The 16,265-nt window shown below is 38.3% G+C and overlaps 1 long non-coding RNA gene across 1 annotated transcript; it reads left to right on the top strand.

Annotated features, from left to right (window-relative positions):
• The first annotated feature begins 11,370 nt into the window (after window positions 1-11,370).
• LOC132101909 (uncharacterized) lies at window positions 11,371-11,986 on the top strand. The gene is made up of 2 exons (XR_009423233.1): window positions 11,371-11,748; window positions 11,893-11,986. It is a non-coding gene; the product is annotated as an uncharacterized LOC132101909 (long non-coding RNA).
• The last annotated feature ends 4,279 nt before the right edge of the window (window positions 11,987-16,265 follow it).

The following is a 16,265-nucleotide window of genomic DNA, read 5'->3' as shown; positions in this document are numbered from 1 at the left end:
TTTACACGTTATGTGAAAACTAGTACAAGTATATAAATAAATAAAAAGAGACTTACTCATATTTATGATCTCTGCTGAATAAAGTGCTTTATTCTTTTTTTTCTGAGGAAATCCATTTCTCAAATCCTCAACCACATCACATCTTTTTGGGATGAATTATGTCATATTCCTCTCATCGCGAAGCAAACAGTAAAATAAAAACTTGAAGAACAGTCTCGCTGCTTTTTCTTCTGTTATGGGCGTATTCAAGCCGCGCGCTTCAGTTTGAATCTGAATAGCGCGTTCAGCGCGGGGGCGTGGTCACATTAGATATAATGAAGGGAGACATGAAAAACAGACATCGCGTTGATATGGATTAGTTTATCACAGAATATATGTTTTCAGCGGCACTTGTTTAGTAATCATGAAACTTATACATTTTCACATCAATTTAATAAAAGTTTAACAAAAGTTACGTTTAGGGTCATATGAAATGTTGTATTTTTTATCACCATATTTTTTATTGTTACCAAATTTTTTGTTTTAGCATGTATAATTATTTGAAACAACTTTTTTTTCTTTCTTGAAGAATCCTAATTATATTTCCCCTCAGAAATGCTGTGTATTTAAATTTGGATTGTTATCAAATCAAGGCATGAAACATTAATTTCATTTATCTTTTAATTACTGAAAATTAAGCAAACTTTTTTTTGGCAAACAAAGGGGATTAACTATTAAAATTCAAACATGGAAGAAATGTGTGATTAATTCTTAAAAAAAAAAATGTTTGTTTCATTTTAGTAGTAGTAGTAGTAGGCTATGTACATTGTACTAAAAAAAGACTTCAAAACCAGACTTTTATTTTGACAGGTTGCCGTGAATACCTTTACAGTTCTGTGCATGTGATATGACGCTTTTGATCAAATAAAATGGTCAAATGCTCTTGAAGTGACTCTTAGAGCAGTTCTGGAGATGCTCGTCATGTGTTTTCGTCCTCATTTAATCAGATGGCAGACGCTGAAAACACAGTGAGTGTCACATGCGCTAAACTGTGAATTCTGTTTTTATGAATGGATTCTGTGATTCCGTCCGTGTTTTCCACATCACGGAAATCATAGGGCCCTACAATTATACCAGCACAATGTTAACTCTCACACTTTAACTGCTGTGCATGTGATATGATGCTTTTGATCAAATCAAATGGTCAAATGCTCATGAAGTGACTCTCAGAGCAGTTCTGGAGATGCTCGTCATGTGTTTTCGTCCTCATTTAGTCAGATGGCAGACGCTGAAATCACAGTGAGTGTCACATGCGCTAAACTGTGAAGTCTGTTTTTATGAATGGATTCTGTGATTCCGTCCGTGTTTTCCACATCACGGAAATCATAGGGCCCTACAATTATACCAGCACAATGTTAACTCTCACACTTTAACTGCTTCTATCCTTGAACACTTAATGATTATCAAAATAATCAATTTAGCAAAATAAAAGAGCAGCGCTGAGTCTACGAGAACTCACCGGTATCACACACACTCTGGACGCATCACATTCAACTCAAGCAGCAGTCTAAAACAGTTTATTTATTTACCAAACTGACACAAGTTTACTTCAAGAATGAAAAATGAGGCATAGATAAGTTTGAAGTTCAGTGTTTAAAAAAACAGAGCAAATGGAAAGAGCTATCTATATTATAGCTTTAGAAATGAAGTGTACATCCCGCAGCAGGATTTTATGTTAGCCTCATTTAAATCCAGGTCTGAAATTTCTTGCTCTGTTCAGCATGCTACATCATGTGTCTAAACAAACAGCACATGCTGTCAGTGATTTCAACCACTAAAGCTGCTCTCGCACTGTATAATGAAAACAGAGCCATCTCAGCCACTCGGACACAACTTGAAAAAACTATCGGCATGGATTTTTGCAGATAACTGATTGTTCCAGCAATCAACTATCAATTGCCATTAATCTGCAAAACTGATACATCGGTCAACCTCTAACTACAAGGCGTGGTAAAACAGCTGTGTCCAGAAAAAGAAACACTGACAACAGAACAACAGAGAGTAGAATTGATTTATTAGAGATTAAGGACATTTATGCAGTACATGTATGTAATTAATATAATGTTGAACATTAAATATTCACGCCTGTATAGCTGATGTGTGTGAGCTGATAAGCAGAGCACACTGAGTGGATTGAGCAAGTGGCTGCACAGATGCGCAAGCTTGTTGAGTGAAAATTTCACAGACATCACTGGAAAGTTTGTAGTTCGGTCGGATATGTCAAAAGCAAGCAAGCATAACAGTGTGCAAGTTACTAAAGTTATTTGACAGTAAGGAGGGCGAGAGAGAGCACACTGGCATGTGAGAGAGAGAGTCAGAGAGTGCGCATTTCTGTTGCATGATCTTGATTGCTGTTCGCACTATTAGCGCCTGCATTTGGATCTAATATAACAAAAAAGTGAATATTAAACAAACAGAAATTATAGGGGCATTCTTTTTTAAACAACATTTATTTTAAACATCAAGCATTGTTTGCTTTAATCGTCAAGCACAATTAAAGCAAAAGTGAAACTAGCAGACTGTGTGAAATGTGCTAGGGTATAAGCATCTCTCATTCCCCACCAATGCAAACATGTGTGTACTGTGATACCCCTGTGATTCAAGTATTAAAGATTGTGAACACTTCACCACGTCTCCATCATTCTTCCAACAGTGAATCATGACAGAAGACCCACACAAAAACAGTCCCCTCCGTGTTTTCCCGCTGTTTGTTTTCTTGTTTTTCCCAGTGTTGTTTTTTACCCATTGTGTTTCCGGTATGGATTCCCTCAACTGCCCGGAATACCTCATCCTCTTGTTGGAGCAGGGGGAGAGATCGCTTGAGGGCCACACCAGACTGTTCCTGGTCATCACTAACCTCTGCAGCTTCCCAGATCCCACATAGCAAACGGACTTGGCCCAAATATGGCCTCAAGCTGGCACTGTTGGCCTTCTGTCAGCAATGACATGTACCCTTTCAGCCAGAGTTGGCCCATGTGTGGCAATGATGGCATGGCGTGGATCAGGCAAACAATATGAGGGCCAATTATTGGTGGGAGGAGTGTGGCCCAGATATGTGATATGTGACCCAAATCAGGCTATGATCTGGCAGCATATTATGTGACCCATGATAAATAAGACTAATACAATATTGCATGATAATGGTTAAATGATCACATACATTTTAATGAAGTGTAGTATTGTTAAAATGTATTCTTTGAAATGGCATGTCAAAACAGAATTAAACATTATCATTTCAAAATTAAGCAAATCAGTCAAGTGCATTAAACTGCACTTAATTATAATTTTATTAAATTTTACATTATTATTCTTGGTACAAATAATCTTAGAATCCTTACATGAAAAGAGAGAGAGAGATCATTTAACCATTATCAGGTAATATTTATTTGGTTTACCATGGGGCACACACTGATCTATAATAGAGATTGGGGGCACATCATTTTTATTAGTATGCTGTCATAGACAAGCATTAAATAAAATGATTGTGAAAGTATCTTATTTTTTATTTAAATCCTCTGTATCCATTTGATGCTTGGTGTGAGGAACAGATCCAAATTCAAACCATTCATCTGGAATATGTATCTCCTTCCTCTGTAGCTATAGTAACAATTTAAAAATGTGCTGTTAAGAAGTTTTACAGCAAGTTTTATAGCAGCGATATCAAATGCTCATTTGCTCTCGTCGGTATCATCATAGATTGCGTCATGCCGTGTTTTCGGAGATGCGTGTTTTGAATGAGATACGCGCAGCTTGACATAGTGGATCGGGATAGTATTTTCAGTGTTAAACAACTTAAATTATGCCCTGCTCCTCACACTACTATTATATTCTGCCGGAGAGGACTGCATCTGCAATGCATCGTCATATGGATTACTGTCGTACTGCTCTTTGACACATCTGTAATAAATTATTACGATTTAAATTACATGTGTCTATCTGTTACGTTTCTCTTATAGACTGTATACCTTATACACTCACTCTTTATTGGTTGATTTGTTCTTTATAAAAATAAATAGAAAAGGCCGGCATGAATTTCATGTGGGCCAGATGTGGGCCGGATCTGTGCCAACACTATGTTGCTGTCTTTCATGAAATTCATGCGGGCCAGATGTGGGCAGGATCTGGGCCGAAACCGCTTGCTGTCTGGCAATGTACACACAAACTATGCCAATAAAGTACACAAATTGTGTAACCGTGCAATAAAAAAACTTATTTGCATTGGTTTTTCTATTTATTTTTATAAAGAACAAATCAACCAATAAAGAGTGAAACAACTGTTTATTGAATTTTCTTTTGTGAACAGTAGTATAAAACAAAAAGCAACTGTGCAAATTTAGAACCCATCCCAACCCATCCCACCACCTGGTAGACTTAAGGGTAGAGAAAATTTTTAATAAATAAATACATAAAGTAAAATATATAATTATAAAAAATAAAGTAATATTAATACATAAAATGCAATAAAATAATATTTACAAAGATTTTAGAAAAGATGACACAACATTACAAGACGAATGCCATAAATTAACAGTTTTCACATTAGGTCCATGTAAACGAGATGTTTAGAATTCCATCAAGATAATGTCCAACAAAAAAACCATGGTTAATTTGCGGTTACCATGGCTACAAGAAGTTTTTGGTGTTATTCTTGTTAAAACCATGGCTAATTTTTGTTTCGGAACATGGAAAGTTAGAGAGAATATTATGCGTTGGTGGTGGTGAAATTATTTCCAACAGCCAAAAACAGTGATGTTTTTTTTTTTTTTTTAGCACCTGGGATGGTGCCCCCCTGGGAGATGGTGCCCTACACAAACTGCGTACTCTGCATATAGGGAACTGGTGGGATGTAAACTTACTCATCTAATTTGCATATTATGACATAATCAGGGACTATCATCTCGAAATTCATAATATTCAGGAAATAATTTATATTGAATGGATGTTTGAACTTAATCAATCAATCAGTTTTTTTATTATTATTTTTTTATCCTCATGCCAAATGATCAGGAAAAAAGGAAATCAACAGAGAAACAGGACAATATAGTACACTATTACTGTGCCATAGTAAAATGCATGTGCATATTTTTTTATCAGTTGACCAGTGATCTACCCAATCAGGTATCTACGTAGGTGACACAGTTTATAGTTCTTGAGAGTATGGTACCTCTCATTGCATGGCACAGCGCACAGACCTACAGTATCCCACACTGACTGCACCTGTGCTTTGTCTGTCAGCAGTCCTTAGAGTGTGCGCTATCAGCAACAGCTCTCCTATAGACACTACGACCACGTCCACCCCTGACACCCTAATCCCTGTTGGGCGAATGGTCGAAATGATCACTTGTTTGTGCTTAGTAAAGTTTGTGCTTAAAGTAGTAAATTATTACTGTGCCATAGTAAAATGCATGTGCATATTTTTTGCTCAGTTGACCAGCTATCGGCCCAATTAGGTATCTAGGTGACACAGTTTATAGTCCTTGAGAGTATGGTACCTCTCATCGCATTGCACAGTGCATGGCAATGGTCGAAATTATCACTTGTTTGTGCGTCGTGAACACTCTCGCCTTGCACGCCACTGTAAAGATGTATCGGGAGAAGCTCGACTATTAGACGACCCATCATCATTTCCAAAAGGCAAATATTCCCCTTCAGAGTCAGAATTGGCAAATAACATTTGAAACATATCCATATGGTACAACTTTTTATTAGTCATTTGGAAATAATCAAATCTAAAAATTAACTTGAATTAACTGCTTCCACATCAATGACATGATAGCTCACTTGCTCTGCTATTTCCTCAAATACTTTGAATAGGAACAAGACAAAATTTTGGTCTAGAATAGAAGTACTACATCTTTTTTAGTATGACTTATGACAACTTTGGGGCTTAGAGGGTTAAATGCCCATGTCAAGTCAGCATGGTCCGTATACACCTCGAATGGTACTCCCTGCAGATAGTTGTGCCATTTTTCCACAACCAACACTACTGCAAGGCACCCTTTTTATGAGGTTGAATAATTCACCTCGGCTCACCTCAAAATCTCTCGAGGCAAATCCAATCATCTTTTCTTGCCAGAAATACAAGCCCAGCAACACCAAGCCCTCTGGTTTACTCCAGTCCACGGAGGTAAAGGAACATGTTAGGTGTGGACCTTATGGGGCCTCTTCCCAAAAGTAAAAAGGGAAATGTGTATGTTCAGTGGTAGTTGATGATTTTACTAAATGGCTAGAGCTTTTTCCCACCAGAGATAGAAAGACACACCAAACCTGCCAAATTCTGCAAAAGGAGGTGTTTACAAGGTGGGGAGTTCAAAAATTCCTACTGTCAGATCATGGGCCCCAGTTTCCAAGCCAGCTGATGGAGGATATGTGTAAGAGATGGGGAGTAACAAGGAAGCTCACCACCAGCTACCATCATCAAACAAATCAAGTCAACAGAACCCTGAAGACCATGATTGCATCCTTTGTAGGTGAAAGCCATTGTGACTGGGACAAGTGGCTGGCTGAATTTCATTTTGCTATTAACACTGCTTGCAATGAAACCACAGGACACTCACCTGCTGAACTAGCACTGGGCAGGCAGTTGAAAGGTCCCCTAGAATGACTTGTTCCTCATCCTCCAAATTCGGGAAATTCAGGTTATTCCCTCATAAAACAACAACAACAACTCCAGCAGGATGCTTTAAAGGCAATGAGGAAAGCACATGCCAAACAAGCCAGGTATTATAATTCCAGACGGAAATTTGTACAGTTTCAAGAGGGAGACCTGTTTTGGGTCTGTGCTCATCCAATGTCAAAATCAGATGATTTCTTTTTATCTAAACTAGCTCCTAAATGGGAGGGCCCTGTGAAGATAAAAAGGAAGTTGGCGGCTGTGAACTATCTTGTTGAGTGGGGTTCGGAGATAAAGGTGGACAATGTATATTGTGATTTTCTTTTTTTTGGGGGGGGGGTGACACTGCCACAGTAAAGCCCAGTAAATCTCACTTAAGTTAAAAAAGGTCATTGTTTAAGTACATGTGCCATGCCTATATATTTATAGTTTTGTTTTTCTTTTGAATGTATGTTGATTTTGAGCATTTGCACCTGCATTTTGTTTCAGGGGGAGTTTTGTTGGCCTCTAAGGACTCTTACTATGGTGGGCCTATAGATAAGAGGGAGAGGCCAGCCATTTTAAAGAGGAAGTGTTTTTTGTTTTTGTTTTTTGTAGAGGGGATGAGGTGGCTTTTTTGGGCTAACCTAGCTCTGTGTAATTGTCCAAAGTGATCGCTGGGAATAGAGACATTGTATATCAGACTTTGTAACCATTTCATATGGGCATGATCTGGTCTGGGATATAAGTTTATGGAGAATACTCTGGGTACTTTTTCTGACAGCTGGAGGAAAACCTGTTTTTTATGGGGACTTGATCCGGTGGATTTATATATTTTGTCTCTTTTTAGGGCCATTGTTTGGGGCCAAATTTCCTCCCTATCCCAAAGCAGAAAGGACTGTTGAGTATCATCTTTATTATAATTTTTTTTTGCTAACACTTAACGTCGGCCATAAACCATAAAACCATAAAAATTAACAATTTAATTTTTATTTCTTTTTCTTTTACAATAGTGTAATAATATACGAATGCACATGAACATATCTGCAGGGCTCTGAATGCGAAACTCCTTTTGTGGACGCGTTCTTCACGAAAAAATGTGCAGAAACACGGCAGCTAAACTCTAAAAATTCATAGCGTTTTAGTATAATGGTCTCCTTATTATAACAGTCCCAGACATAGTTATTAATATTCTGCATTGTAGTTTGTAAATGTAAAAGTAAATGCATCTTATATCAGGTAAATAATATATCAACAATATATATACACCGGCTGAAATGTTTTGAAATCACTTGTACCGTACCTGTTGTAAAAAATCCAGTCTCTGCCTGTCTCAGTTTGAGTCTTGGTAAAGTTTTAAATCCCCGCCGCCAAGATGCTCCTCTGTCTGTCACGGATTATGGAAAGTGAAACATAAATCTATTGGGCTGGTTGGATTTATTTCTTTTCAGATTCTTACAGCTTTATCATAATAGGCTGTATATTAACTTATTGGGAGAAAACCGGTAGTTCTATGTGAAATCTCCCGCATATAGTCAGAATGGCATAATCAATAACCCATCGTGAATATTCGACTGTTAGATTGGTAGTCAAATCAGACTCCTCGAATCAAAGCATCTATTTGTCGACTATTCGGGGTCACCCCTAATATGACTATATATATATGACTATATATATATATATATAAATGGGTAACTAAAGAAAAACATATTGACTGTAATTGTGACAAATGTGACATATTTGTACTGGACAAGTGTAAAATTACTGTGAATATATTTTTTTACTTTGAACCCCAAGTGGATTTACACAAATTTGAAATGTCAAAAAGTTTTACGTTGTGCCCCACTCTCCACTAATTCATCATTATTATTATTATTATTATTATTATTAATTCATATTTTCATAATTCATATTGAGTTTGTTTTATCAAAAGTGACTTAGAAATAAGAAATTCAAGATATTGTTCATAAAGTGGCAATAAACACAAGACAACGTTTCAGACATTAGAATAGTACAACTGAAAAAGAGGAATTAAGGAATTGTGAAAGCATAGTGAAAGATTATTTATTTATTCAACAGGATGCAGTTAAGTGCTGATGGAAGAGGCACATTATCATCTCTTCCTTTCATACCTTTCATCACCCCACATGCCTCAGAAAATGCATTTTATTTCTAGATTTAATTGTGCCAAAATATTTCAAGCAATTAGATTTTTGCCTTTTCCCTGTACATTTATTACCCCTTGTGGGTTTACGTGTTGCGTTCCATTTACCATTTTTTCTTTAATACTTTATTGCTTAAAGACTGAGTGCTTGAGACAGCTGCTTGGTTTAAAAGTGTCTTCTGAATAAGTAGTGCTTATTAATACATCACTGCTGTGACACATTAAATGCCTTCCTATCTGATGCCCCAATTTTTGTAGTCAGTTTCTTGTTGATTAGTTCTCTGATTGTTCCCAGATGTGTTTTCTTTGCAAATTACTTTTTGTATATTTAAACCCCAGATTTTTATGTGTTCTTTGTCAAATCTTGTCCATGAATGGTTGTATCATTTATGTTTTCAGTCCAGTGGCATAACTTTTCTTTAAAAAGTGGTGGGGACACTGCCGCAACTCGTTTTGCTAGTTTTTTATTTAATAACCTAAATTACTAGGGGACTGGGTAGTTACTAGCTGGGTAGTTCAGGGCTCCAGACTCATACTTCCCACTAGTTGATCCATGCTGATGAATTTTTATCATACTTTTAACTTCCGGTTGGCGCCGCGGATGGCAGCCATGGTTTGATGGTCCTTGGTACTTGTACTCTTTTTGTTTGTTTGTCCTGCCTTAACCCTTGTGCATTGTTCAAATTCACTACCCTTTCGTTATGTTCGGGATGAAAACATCCACTCAATTAAACTGCTGTAAAAATGTATCGGATAAATATATATATTTTTTTTTTCATTTTATTTTGCATAAATCTGTTAATCAACCTCAGTCCTGAGCAAAACTACCAAATGTTTTTTTTTTTTTTTTTAATCCAAGATTTTAACTCTTTAATTGCCAAGTTCATAAATGATGTCACTGATTTGGGGGGATAAAACTAACAAAATGACTTATTTTCAATATAAAAGTAATTGTGGCTGGATTTATTTTTTTTTTTTTACTTTTTATAACAGTCATGGGCATGTCAACGATTAGTAGCAACATTGGCTTTGATGCAGTTTTAGTTTTTGTGCAGCATAGATTAAAAAATTTTCTCCCTCATTTATTGTTGGTGGCTGTTTTTGCCCCATTGACTTCCATTATAATGACATTTTTTGATTGCAAAGCCATGACCCCATATAATCATGCATTCTTGATTGTTTGTGGTTTTCCCTGTTGGGAAGAGGTAATTATTTTTATTTTTTACAGTTGATCACTAGGTGGGACCATTAACCCTTTTGAAAGGCATGTGAAAAAAAGGCTTAGTTTCTGCCTTTTATATGGAGTTATATGGAGTATAACAGCAAAATTATAGTGTGTTTGTGTGTGTGAGAGATTCTTGATTGTTGGTGGTTTTCCCTGTTGGGAAGAGGTAACATTTGTTTTTTAGAGAGAGAGAGAGAGAGAGAGAGAGAGAGTGTGAGAGAGACCTTTGCGCACTTACGTTGATGTATTTGAGAAAATCAAAATGTATACATCAGCTCTCAGAACTACATGGAGTAAACAAAAGTGTATTTATGCACCTGCTGCCTTTTAATGGTGGTGATAAGTAAGACTAAACAAAAGCAAAGCACTTGGAATTAAACACTTGCATACCATCCTGCTGTTCATTTGATGGTGAGAAGAGCAGCAAGCAACACGAGAAAGGGCTTGACTTGTACCAAAGTTTTAGAAATGATTATGCAGCTTAACCCCTCCAGCGAGCTGCAGCTTATTTGAATTTGGTATTGCATTTTGGTTCATAATCCATTATGTTCATAAATCTGATGCAAAATAGATTTATTTTACAGGATTTTAAGGTTTTAAACTGGCTTTACCATCAAGAAAAGACAAGCATTTCACACATAGGTCATCCGTACTTTTCACCATCAAAAGGCAGCAGGTGCATAAACACACTTCTTTTTTATTGTTTACTCCATGTAGTTCTGAGAGCTGAGGTGCATATTTGGATTTTTTCAGATACATCAAGGCAAGTGCACAAAGGTCTCTCTCACACTCTCTCTTTCTCTCTCTCTCTTTATTACACAAACACTATAATTTGCTGTTATACTCCATATAACTCCATATACAAGCCAGAAACTAAGCCTTTTTTTGCACAGGCCTATCTAAAGGGTTACTGGTCCCACCTAGTGATCAACTGTAAAAATATGTTTTTTTTACCTCTTCCCAAAAGGAAAAACCACAAAAAATCAAGAATGCATGATTATATGGTGTCATGGCTTTGCAATCAAAAAATGTCGTTATAATGGAAGTCAATGGGGCAAAAACAGCCACCAACAACAAATGAGGGAGAAAAAAATAAAATCTAATGCTGCACAAAAACTAACAATGCATCAAAGCCAATCTAGTTACTAATCTTTGACATTCCCAAGACTGTGATAAAAAGTAAAAAAAAAATCCAGTCCACAATCACTTTTTATATTGAAAATATGTCATTTTGTGTGTTTTTCCCAAATCAGTGACATCATTTACTAACTTGGTAATTAAAGAGTTAAAATCTTGGATTTTTTTAAACATTTGGTTGTTTTGATTAGGACTGAGGTTGATTAATAAATAACTTTTATAAGCAATTTGTCAAGATAAATTCAAGATAAATTCAACTAAAAAGGGAAACTTTTTATAAACTCTTTTATAAACTTTGCAAACAAACTTGACCAACTGTTCCCTGGCATACTACAGCTGTAGAACGGTATAGCAATTTAAAATAACAAAAGAGGGCCGTTGTCATTCACACCTTCTGATTGGATTAACTGAGCCATTACAATCAATATCAAAGACCTGTAAACGGCATTACCATGGCAACACCAGCAATGGGGACTGGAGCTCACACCTTTTCCTACCCCCCAGACATCAAGTCTGAGAAGAGCAGACAACAACACAAGCTCAAAACTCAGAAGGAAAACCCAGAAACACTGTTTAAAGATACTTTAAACAGTAGGGGCAAAACCATCACCACAAACATGCTCTTCTACACAGAACACCCGACTGTATGGCACACCGCCTCCTGCACACTGTTCCAGTATCACACCAAACATGGAATCTGTAAAGGCAGACAACTGTGCATTTATGAAGACTCAGAAAAAGACCCAGAGAACAGACACCTGACAATAAACTTTTATCAAAATGGAACGGTAATGATACAGGGAAACAGTGCTGCCCTCACAAACTTTGAGCAGACCTTCCACTGCTTAAAAGATATAATGGAAAGAGATGAAGCAACCCCCTGCAAGCAAACCCATATTGACACACCAGAAGACACTGATCAAAATGAGTCCTCAACCCACAACAACACAGATAACATCAGTCTTCCCCAAAGCACAGGACTACACAACACAGTTGTCCAGCTACAGCACAGCTTAGCGCTGCTAGAAGTGGAAATAGTGGAACTGAGTGAGCAAGTCCACATCCTGACCACTAAAGAAACTGAAAAACTTAGAGAACAGCTGGACCAGATAAGAAACTAGCTGAAAATGTCCATCCAAAAACTTAAAAGGGAAATCTATATCAGGAAAGGGAAACACTCAAAAAAGACCTCAAAGAACTTCAACAGATCATGGGGAAGTAACTTTCAGAAATGAAAGACTACATGGGGAGGGAGCTTGCATGTTTCAAAGTTGAGCTTCAACAAAGGGACAAACAGATGGAGACCCTAACAACACAGATGAGGTGTCTCACAACCCCTACGAATGCCCCCAAAGTCCCCACTCCCTCCCCCACACCTACACATCCAAAGTCCAGCAACACATCTCCGGCACCCACCAAACCTTTACAGCCCAGCAACAGCCAAAGGGAAGCAGGAACACCTGCAGCCTCCAAAAACCCAGAGAACCCTCAGAAAAACATGACAGCTACAACCCCAGCTGAGAAACTGCCAGTGAAAACAGAGGCTGACATTGCCATCGTCATGGACTCCAATGGGAATTTTCTACAAGGAGAAATACTTTTTCCAGGCCTAAAGAAAGGAAGTCGTGGCCTAATGGTTACAGAGTCGGACTCCCAATCGAAAGGTTGTGAGTTCGAGCCTTGGGCCGGCAGGAATTGTGGGTGGGGGGAGTGCATGTACAGTTCTCTCTCCACCTGCAATACCATGACTTAGGTGCCCTTGAGCAAGGCACTGAACCCCCAACTGCTCCCCGGGCGCTGCAGCATAAATGGCTGCCCACTGCTCCGGGTGTGTGTTCACAGTGTGTGTGTGTGTGTTCACTGCTCTGTGTGTGTGCACTTTGGATGGGTTAAAAGCAGAGCACGAATTCTGAGTATGGGTCACCATACTTGGCCGAATGTCACGTCACTTAAAACAACAAAACTCTGGTGCCCAAAAACAGGGGATGGCCTCAGAATACTTTCTGACTCCACCTTTGGCACACCCTCACATATCATCATACACACAGGCACCAACGACTTGAGAAGGGAACAGGAGAGAGTTGGGCAGCTGATCTGCAGAGTAGCAGAGAAGGCTACAGAGATCTACCACAACACAAAAATCACCATCTCTACCCTCCTACCCCACAGAGACATCCACCCAGACACCATCCAGAGAGTCAACGCTGACATCTCCAAAGGATGTGCTCGCCTGCCCAATGTGCACCTGGCCCATCACCCCTCCATCACAATCAGGGACATGTATGACCATGTACACATAAAGAAGGACAAAGTCAATGTGTTTGCAAAAACACTGAAAGACACAGCGTGGGGCAGACAAAACATCTTCACACCCCTGAAAACAACACAGCTGCCAACCTACAGAACACAAAACAAGACACCCAGCATAAACCTACAAACTCATCACAGAGAATGACAACCACTGGCTGCACAATACCAGGGACCCCCACAACATGCTAAAATCCACATCAGAACACCCCATGCACCAGCACTACACCACTACAGATCTACACCAGCCCATCAGCAGAAACCCCAGTTTGCACCAGAACACCACCCAAGACACCCACGACCACAAAAACATCACTCCAGGCAGAGAAGCAACATGAGGAACAGCCCAAGAGCAGCAGCAGCAGCAACCAGCCTTCCACCTGCTCATGCAGCCTCAGCTGAAAACACACCGTACCCAACACCACTCCCACACCCCAGGAGCTACACTCAGGCCCTGAAAGGACAAGCAAATACACTGGAGATGAGTGAGATCAGACAGCTACTGAACTACATCAATGCCCAGCTGACAGCATGAAAGGCCACACAGCATGCAAACACCTGCCTAACAATGAAAAACAAAACCAAAAAAAACTATACTTTTCCAAAACCCTATATTACATTAGAAAAGGTTTACCTCTATTTTTGAAAACAAGAACTCTATACCGTGAACTCTTAAAACGACTCTGTCAATATCAATGTGGAATATTCAAGGTTTGAATTCAGCAGCCTTTGGGCTAAAGAGCTCAAACACTAAATTCCAGAAGAGCATCAAAGATTTGGATATAATAATTCTACCGGAGACATGGAGCAGGGCAGACACCATCACCCACTGCCCACCCAACTACAGAGAAATCATCCTACCATCACAAAAACTCAACACAGTCCGACAGGGAAGAGACTCAGGAGGACAAATAATCTGGTACAAATCAAAACTCCACAACCACATCAACACAGTGAAACAATGCAAATACTACACCTGGCTTAAAATTCACAAGGAAATGCTCCCATCCAGAAAAGATATATACCTGTGTTCCATATACATCCCACCATCAGAGTACCCCTACTACAGAGAAGACACGTTCTCCATATTAGAGGAAGAGACAAGCCACTTTCAGGCCCAGGGAAATGTGCTCATCTGTGGAGACTTGAACGCATGAACAGGACTACAGCCGGTCTTCACCGACACACAAGGGAGCAAATACATCAACAACAAACTGACTGTTATTAATAACACATTCTCCCATATCCACAGAAATAACCATGATCACATAGTTAATAAGAATGGGAAAGACCTCTTGCAGCTCTGTCGAAGCCTGGGTCTGTATATCATCAATGGTAATTTACGATGAGACACTTTAGGAAGATTAACATTTTGCTCACCTCTTGGGAATAGCACAGTTGACTATATGATAACAGACATAGATCCTTCATCTCTCAGATCATTCACTGTTAGAGAACTAACCCCTCTGTCCGATCACAGTCAAATCACTGTGTATCTAAAAAAGACTGAAAAAAACATTAACACAAAGCCCAGTAAACTGTACAACATCAGAAAACCATACAGATGGGCTGAAAACAGCGCTGAAGAATATCAGAAAGCACTTAGCAGCCAAAAAATACAAGCACTGATAGATAACTTTCTAAATAACAACTATGCTCACACCAATGAAGGTGTCAGTCTTTCGGTCAAAGGTTTAAATTACATATTTGAAAAATCAGCAAAACAATCCAAATTGAAAACAAAATCTGGAAAAAATATAATACCCAAAAATGACAAAAATTTGTTTGATCAGGACTGCCAAACTACTTGCAAAAAACTGAGAACACTGTCAAATCAGAAACACAGAGATCCAAATAATACAGAGATCCACCTTCTTTACTGTGCAACACTAAAACAATACAAACATACACTCAGAACCCAAAAAGCACAATACACCCAAAGCCAACTCACAATAATTGAGAAGTCAGTGAACACAAACCAATTTTGGAATAACTGGAACAATCTGAAAAAAAACTGATCATGAAGAATTGGCAATACAAAATGGAGAAATATGGGAAAGTCATTTCCAAACATTGTTTAATAAAGTACAAACAGACACAAACTGTAAACAAAACCATACAATCGACCAATTGGGAAAACTAGAATTAGCAATCAAAGATAACCAAAACCCATTAGATTTCCCAATAACTGATAAAGAACTTAAAGTAAAAATCCAAAACCTCCAACTCAAAAAAGCATCTGGACCTGATGGGATATTAAATGAAATGATAAAACACACAAGCAGTAAATTTCAATTGGCCATTCTAAAACTATTCAATGTGATTCTAAGTGTAGGTCACTTCCCTGACATCTGGAATCAAGGCTTGATAACACCAATCTTTAAAAACGGAGATAAATTTGATCCTAACAACTACAGAGGCATCTGTGTGAGCAGCAACCTGGGAAAGTTATTCTGTAGCATAATAAATGCTCGACTATTAGACTTCATCACCACACACAAGGTCCTGAGTAGAAGTCAAATTGGATTTTTACCAAATTACCGTGCATCTGACCACATCTATACATTACATACTCTAATTGAAAAACATGTTAACCAAGATAAAGGTAAAATATATGCATGCTTTATTGACTTTAAAAAAGCTTTTGACTCAATTTGGCACCAAGGACTGTTTTACAAACTTATTGAAAGCGACATAGGAGGTAAAACCTATGACCTTATCAAATCAATGTACACTGAAAGTAAATGTGGCGTAAAAATCGGCACCCAACATACGAGGTATCTTTCCCAAGAGCGTGGTGT

The sequence above is a fragment of the Carassius carassius genome, chromosome 23 (genome assembly GCF_963082965.1).
Source record: "Carassius carassius chromosome 23, fCarCar2.1, whole genome shotgun sequence".
NCBI lineage: Eukaryota > Metazoa > Chordata > Actinopteri > Cypriniformes > Cyprinidae > Carassius > Carassius carassius.
This window is presented reverse-complemented; position numbering and strand designations above follow the sequence as displayed.